The sequence below is a fragment of the Sciurus carolinensis genome, chromosome 13, assembly GCF_902686445.1.
Source record: "Sciurus carolinensis chromosome 13, mSciCar1.2, whole genome shotgun sequence".
NCBI classification, from domain to species: Eukaryota; Metazoa; Chordata; class Mammalia; order Rodentia; family Sciuridae; genus Sciurus; species Sciurus carolinensis.
The window spans coordinates 30,831,520-30,840,107 of record NC_062225.1 but is presented as its reverse complement, the minus strand read 5'-3'; the positions used below and the strand labels follow the sequence as shown (position 1 = coordinate 30,840,107).

The 8,588-nt window shown below is 33.9% G+C and overlaps 1 pseudogene; it reads left to right on the top strand.

The window, feature by feature from the left end:
• Window positions 1-4,234: 4,234 nt before the first annotated feature.
• Window positions 4,235-4,637, top strand: LOC124962776 (MIF4G domain-containing protein-like; annotated as a pseudogene).
• The last annotated feature ends 3,951 nt before the right edge of the window (window positions 4,638-8,588 follow it).

Here is an 8,588-nt window from a genome sequence, read left to right as displayed (position 1 = left end):
CTAAGTCTGCAAAAATACCCAGCAGGACCCTTTGTCTGGGCAATTTCCCTTTGTTCCCTGAGGCTGCTGAATCACATTTTGCATCTTCCTCCCTCTGCTACTACTCTTCCTCATTTTCCTCTTTCTTCCTCTTCAGCCTTTACTTTTTTGATATAGATTTCAAACTCCATTTATAATAGGATGATGATGATGATGATGATGATTTTTATAGCTAGAAAGAAATCAGCTTTATTCCATTTGATAGAGCTAGATTTGTCCTAGGGTTTTCAAATACTACTGATTTTTCAACAATGAGATCCAAAATACAAGGTCTCCATTTATGCGATGACTCACCCTGATATCTAAAATTAGTGATTGTAGTGCAACTTGATCATGGTCTTCTTTATTGACTTCCTATTAAGTGAAAAACTCATATCACAGTTGGATGCTGGGAGTCATTTTAATATCGTCTTCCATTTGGTCTCATTGATTCTGAAAAGGCTTAAAGTATACATGGTACATGGAATCATGCTTAAGAGTTTTTATTTGTTTACTATATTTTTATTTTTAAATGACACAGTAGTTGTAGATATTTGTGGGATGCAGTTGTGACATTTCAACGCATGTATACAATGTGTAATGGTAATTGGCATATCTATCACCTCAGATATTTATCATTTCTCTGTCTTGGAAACATTAAAAAAACCTAAATATTATGAACCATTCCATTAATTGTCAACCATTGTTATCCTACCATGCTACAGAATATTAGAAGTTACTTGTTTTATCCCATTGCAACCCCTACCTGTTAATAATCCACTCTCTATCCTTTCATGCTTTAGTTTTTAAGCACCCTCTAAGGGTTTATCTGTTTTAGTATTTTCCTTTTTCTCTACCAGTCAGTGTTTGGGAAAGACAGGATTTAAATGCTTGCCTTCAAGCTGTCATTTTCCCCAGAAGTATAATTTATCTTATTTAGATGTCTCATCACCAAACACAAACATTTATTATTGGTCTGTGCCACATTAACACAGTGACAATCCCAGGAGCTATTGAGGTTTATGGGACTATTTTATCTTACTATAAATTGTCCCAGAGCACTGGTTTTTTCTTGCTGCGGGGCTGTCACTTCTCAGTACTCATGTCGTCTCTAGATACCAATCTCCTCTCCTATTTTCCTCATTTTAATATGTTGAGGGATTTGAGAACAGATATTATATTTGTCTCTCTTAGGGTAAGTTTCATAAAAACTCCAGAATAAAGAATATTTTATTTAACATGAACTTGCTGCTTTTAAAATTATATATGTATATATTTATATGTATTTATATATATATATATTTTTTTTTTCTCATGCCTTTTATCACATGAAATTTTGACCAAGAACTAAGTTTTGGTGTCCTAGTTGGTGGGAATGTTACTCCATAGTTCTTAAATATAGTCCACTGTGAAAACTAGTAAAAGACTCCCTGAACTTTACTTATGACAAGCACTAAAATGGGGACAGCAGAAATACAAGGAAAGTTGACTTAACACTAATGTGTCCAACATGAGTGTTCAAACCAATAGTAATCAATGAGAGACCTTTTAGCTACATTCAATATCACTCAATGTAACTAGATAATCTTATGTATTATGTACTCTCATCATGTCATAACAGATAATGAGGACACAAAAATAAATAAAATATATGTCTTCTGAACAGGTCAACCTCTAACAGACACCTAGTGATTACATACTCTGCAGTGGAGTAAGTTCTGCAAAAGGCTCATAATGACAGAGACCAGGAAGCAATTAAATTGTGGGGAGGACAGGATAACATTTGTTTTTGAACTTTAACTCATGTCTAGAATTTCAATGGATTGAAGCGAAAAAGAGAGACTCAGGAGGGCAATTCAGAGCTGATGGAAAGCAGAGAACTGAGAGCAGTGTGGAGAGAATAGTAGGGTAGAAGACTGGTCACACAGATTGGGACCTGCAGTATTGTTCGAGGTTTTAAAGAAAAACAGACCTGTGTTTTCAGATGAGACTGAATAGATATTGAAAATAAATAGTATTGGAAGTGAATCATATTAGTAAAGTAGTATGGGAAAGAATGTCATAACAATCTAGATGAGAATAAGTAACTCATTGTTTCACAAATTTACCACAAATTTACAAATTTGGACTATCACAATACAAAGGAATCCTGTTTGAGAAAGTCAAGCTCAAGCCCATCATTGGATCAAATGTCTAAGAACTATTCCCAGAATTAATCTATTTAATTTGCACATGGCAGTAGTTTATCCCTGAGTGTCAGACTCATAGAATCAGGGCTGAGGTCACATGACCTATGTATTAATTTACATTAAGGGTGATCTCTGCCTTAAAGCGTAGCATGCTGAAAGTTTTACTTCAGCCTTCTGTAGGTTCCATTCCTTTTAAAACTTCAGTTGTCTTCAATATGTGAAGGGATTCTAAGATGTTTTTTATCCTGGACTTCACTACCAAATTTTATACCTGTCTTTTCAAGTGAAAAGCATCCCTAAATTATCCTTAGGTATTTCAAATTTAATGAACTCATCACTTAATTCATCGTATTTCCCAAACCTACTCTTCCTCATCTGTTCCTTATTCCTAACATATACTTTTTCTAAATATTAATAATAATAATTTATACCTCTGATATTCCTAGGAAAATGTTTGCTTCTGTTTTGTTTTCCTTCTCTGAACAAGTATTCATTCCCCTATTTTCCACTGGTGCTCATCTTTCTATCCTTCAAGATTCTTATGTATTTTTTCTTTTATTGTACAGAGAAGTTAGTCAATATAGCAGATACTGTTTTTTCCATATATTTTTATTAGTGCATTATATTTGTACAGAATGGTGGGATTTGTTGTCACATATGTATACATGCACAAAATATAAACAATATAGTCTGGTCAATATTATTCCCCAGTTTTTCTCAATATAGCATATATTAAATAAATTCTTTTCATTTTCACATGATAGATTGATGATCCAGAAGTGAAAAGCACATTTAATAGCCTGTCTGCCATTAAAAATTACATGATTTAATGTAATAATTTCTATATTTGTCTTTCTTGAAGTAGTATTTATTGAAGAATCTCTCTTCATTACTGGTTATGGCCTGACTCATATATTGAGATATTTTTCAGTTGATGCCGTGACATAGTGTAAAACTAAAAGAACAAGAGTTAACAAATTTAGCTATAAAAACATGTAATGAGTGATGCTATTTAAAGGAGAGTTCTGGTATCTTTTTCCTAGCTCTGGTTTATACTTGTACCTCTAATCCTTCTCCTTCTTACATTAACTGCAATTGCCTCAAATATACCCCAACCATCTTTTTCACCTTTTTACTTCAGTGTGTATTATTCTTTTCTATCTTTTTCTCCCTTGCCCAATTTTTCTTCCTTCCCACTTCAGTCCAATATAATGTTATAGCAATTTCACCATATTTAGTGACTAAATTTGAACCTATTCCAGAACTTTTATCACAAGTATATACCTGGATTAGAGGAACGATGGAGAACCGTATCAACAAGATTCTTGTTTTTCATAAAGTTGACTAATAAGTGATTCGCTCTGAATTGATGGTAGTAAATGGAGTTCAATGACTAATCTCAAAGTGATGCTGATTCTGGGAATAGCAGAGGTCACACATTGAGTGAAAATATTAATACCTAGATATATGCCTAGCTCTTGGTTCTTAAGAGAAAGAAGCTCACTACATAGTCCCTTACATAAAACAAGAAGCAAGAATAATCATCCCAATAGATGGCTAGACACACAAGTGGTATGAAAAATCAATGGAGTAAACCAACCCAATCAGCCAACAACACTTTAACAACTGAGCCCATGAACAGCAGCACAATGGAGGAAATGTCCAAGAAAATATTTAGAAAGTTCATAGTTTCAATGATGTAAAGAAGACATAATAAATAAACTTAGAAAATACAGAAAGTACATGATCATTTCAATAAACAGAGATTCTGAAAAAAAAAGGAAATCCTAGAAATAAAATAATCAACAAATTAAGGTTTCAATAGGAAACATCACTAATAGATTAGACCACTTTTAAAGACATATATTCAGACCTTGAAGGAAAGGGCTTAATCTTAAAAATAAAATTGAGGGATGGGCATGCGCTCCGTGGCCGCTGGAGTCCCCAGGGAACGCGAGTGTGGTGCCGGCCTGGCAGGTGCTGTCATTAATCCCAGGCCACTCAAGAGCTGCTGGGGCTGAATGGTCATGGGGGAGGCCAGAAGAGAGGAGTATAAAATCCAATCTTTTGATGCAGAGACCCAGCAGTTGCTGAAGACAGCACTCAAAGGTGAACAACATGCCCATGATGGCCCTGGTGAAACCCGTCTATGATTGCCTCTTCCAGTTGGCCCAGTCTGACAGTCTGAGCAAGGAGGAGGAGGTGGACTGCTTGGTGCTGCAGCTGTACCGGGTTGGGGAGCAGCTGGAGAAGATGAATGGGCAGTGCATGGATGAGCTCCTTGTTCTGTTCCAGGATGGCTTCATGCTACCAATAGGCCTCAGCTCCCTGGCCTACCTGCTGCTACTAGAGATCACTGAGTTCCGGGCAGCTGGCTGGAAGACCACACCGACTGCCCACAAGTAATACTTCAGTGAAGTTTCTGACTAGGTTTGGGTCAGCACTTGCTCACAGCAGTGCCAGTCTTACTCCACCCTCCTCCCAAGATGGTAAGATAGCTGCCTCTTCCAAAGGCTTTCCCTTTCTACACTTCCACATTCCCTGTTTATGCCATGGTCTTCCCATTCCCTTCCCCCACTCCGAGGTTGGGATGACACCAAATAGATCTCCTCTTCCAGCTCAAGACTGACCCCCTTTCCCCACAGCCCAATCAGCTTCTCTCCTATCATCTTGCACCTGGGTCAGTCAGAGAAGGGCAATTCCTAACTATTGTACCCTACGATAATTGGCTCAACCTTACCTCGGTGCCTCAATTTCCCTATCTATAAAATGGATAACCACAGCCATCAGTAGGATGTTGAGGAGCACAGAGCACAACTCACTGCAGAAACTGCTTTTTATACATTGTTGTATAAAAACCACTGTGTAAACAAGCCTATATCCTCCAGTCACTTTTAATGCATGGTAGTTCTTATATAATGTGTTTCACTAGTTAAGATTAAAGATTTTCTAATAAATAATTTCTGACACACACACACACACACACACACACACACACACAAGAATAAAATTGACCATAAACCAAAGATTTTAAGAGACAATGAATGACCAAAATGTTCAAGATATATGTGATAGCAACAAGAGATCAAATTTAAGAATCAGTGGAGTAGATGAAGACTCTGAATACAAACTGAAGGGGTGTACAATCTTTTCAATGAAAAATTAATTTGATATTTTCCAAATCTTATATCTTATAGATATTCAAATACAAGAAGCATCTGGAACTCCAAATAGAATTTAAAAAAAAATCTTATTTGAATCACATTATAGTCAAATTCCTAATTTAAGAGTAAGAATAGAATTTTAATAGCTGTGAGTGTAAAACAACTTGTCATATTTAAACTTGTCTGTAAATAATTTCAGATCTCAACTGATCTTTGAACCCATACCCTAAAAGTCAGGAATGTTTGAAACAATATGTATCAAGCTCTAAAAGAAAATGGGTGCCAAACAAAATTATTATACCTAACAAAATTATCCTGCAGAATTGAAGATGAAATAACCTTCCATAATAAATATAAACTAAAAGAATTCATGCCCACAAATCCTGCACTACAAAACATATTCAATGAAATATTTCATGAAGAAGAAATGAAAAATAAAAATGAAAACCAGTATGGGGATGAATTGTATAAGATTAATCAATTAAAGGAGAATCAATTTGAATTAAGCATTAGAAATAAATCAAAATGGCAGGAAACAAAAATCATCTCTCCATATTTACATTAAGTGTAAAAGATCTAAACTCTTCAGTCAAAAGACATGGATTGGAAGATTGGATTAAAACAAAATCAACCATATGTTGTTTGCAAGACACTCATCTTAAACACAGAGTCATCCACAGAGTGAAGTTGAAATTATGGGAAAAGACATGCTATGTAAATGGAAGTCATAAACCAGTAGTGGTACCTACTCTCATATGGACTCCAAGCCACAATTAATCAGAAAAGACAAAAAGGTCACTGCATATTGGTTAATGAACTCATATAACAAGAAGATATAATGATTTTAAATATTTATGCCTCAATGGAATGGATATATATATATATAGAGAGAGATATACATAATATATATTCTTTTTAGCATTAAGAATATATAGACCACCATACAGTAATGCTGGGTGATTTCAACACAACTCTCTTACCACTGCATAGCTCATGCAGACAAAAACTAAGTAAAGATTCTTCAGAACTAAGAAGTATTATTAATCAAATGGACCTAACAGACATCTATAGAATATTGCATTCATCAAAGACTGAATTCAATTTCTTCTTAGTTGCACATGAAACATTTTCTAAAGTAGATCATATTTAGGTTACAAAAAAAACTTAGCAAGTACAAAAAACAATGAGATAATTCCTTGTATCCAATCAGATCATAATTAAATGAAATTGAAATCAATGACAAGATGAAAACAGAAAATTCTCTAACTCCTGAAGATTAAATAATATACTTTTGAATAATGAATAGATAGCAGAAAAAATAAGAAAGAAATAAACACATTCTTAGAAACAAGTGAGAGGAGTGATACAAATTAAATCTCTAGGACAGTATGAAGGTAGTTCTAAGATGAAAGTTTATAGCATTGAGTTCATACATTAAAAAAATAGAAAGCTATAAAATAAATAATCTAACATTACACTTCATAGCTCTAGATAAAGAAGAATAAACTAATACCCAAATCAGTTGAAGACAGAATATTATTAAATTGGGGCTGAAATCAATGAAATTGAGAATAAAAAACAATACAAAGGATCAATGAAACAGGTTGGTTTTTTGAAAAGGATAAACAAGATTAATAAACCCTTAGCCAAATTAACCAAAAGAAACTGAGATAAGAGAAATCCAGAGGACTTTTAGAAACTATTTTGAAAATTTATATTCTAATAAGTCATAAAATCTTGATGATATTGACAAATTCCTAAAGACATATGACCTACAGAAATTGAACCATAAAGATACGAAAATCTCAAACAGGTCAATATCGAGTAATCTAACTGAAGCAGCTATTAAAGACTTCCAAAAATGAAAAGTGCAGGACTAGATGAATTCTCAGCAAGTTCTACCAGAACTTTTAAGGAAGAAGTACTAACAATCTTCCTCAAATTATTCCATGAAGTGAAAAGGGAGGAAACTCTGATAAATTTATTTTATAAAGCCAGATATCATAAGCAGACAAAGACATATCAAGAAAAGAAAACTTAAGGGCAATATCTTTGATGAACATAGATGCAAAAATTCTTAATAAAATATTAGCAAATCATTTTCAAAACATGTTAAAAAGATAATTCACCCCATGGATGCAATGTTAGTTCAACATACTTAAATCAGTAATTGTAATCCACATAAAGAGAGTTAAAAACAAGAATCATATGCTTATCTCAATAGATCAGAAAAAGCATTTGACAAAGTCCAATATCCATTTATATTTTAAAAACTTAAGAAAGTAGGGAAACATATCTAAATGTTGTATAGGCTATGTTTGATAAACCCAAACCCAACATCATACTGATTGGAGAAAAACTGAAAACATTTCCTTTAAAAACAGGAATATCATGTTAAGTGAAATAAGCCAATTCCAAAAAAACAAAGACCAAATGTTTTCCCTGATAAGTGGATGATGACATATAATGGGGTTGGGGGGTGGGAGGTAAGAGAAGAATGGAAGAACTTTAGGTTACATAGAGGGAAATGAGAGGGAGGGGGATATGAAAATTGGCGGAATGAGACGGACATCATTATCCTATGTACATGTATGATTACATCATGTACAACCATAGAAACGAAGAGATGTCACCCATTTGTGTACAATGAATCCAAATGCAGTCTGTAAAAATAAAAATATAATTTAAAAGAAAACAGGAACAGGAAAAGGATGTCCTCTCTCACCACTCCTATTCAACATACACTTGACACTCAGAGCAATCAGACAAGAAAATACAATTAGAGGGATACAAATAGGAAAAGAAATCAAATTATCAATATGTGCTGATGATATGATCCTGTATATTTACAAGACCCAGAAACTCAACCAGAAGACTTCTATAACTGATGAACTATTTAATCAAATAGCAAAATAAAAGATCAACATACATACATCAAGTATTTTCCTATTCACTGATAAGGAAATGCTGAAAAAACCAACCAATTCTCAATAACCTCAAAAATAATACTTGGGAATTAATCTAATGAGAAAGGTGAATAGCCTCTACAAACTATAGGAAACTGAAGAAAGAAAATGAAGATCTTACAAAATGGAAAGCTATCCCTTGTTCTTGGGTAGACAGACAATATTGTCAAAATGGCCATAATACCAAAAGTATTATAGAAATTCAATGCAATGCCCATCAATACATCAATGACAATTTTCACAGAAGTAGA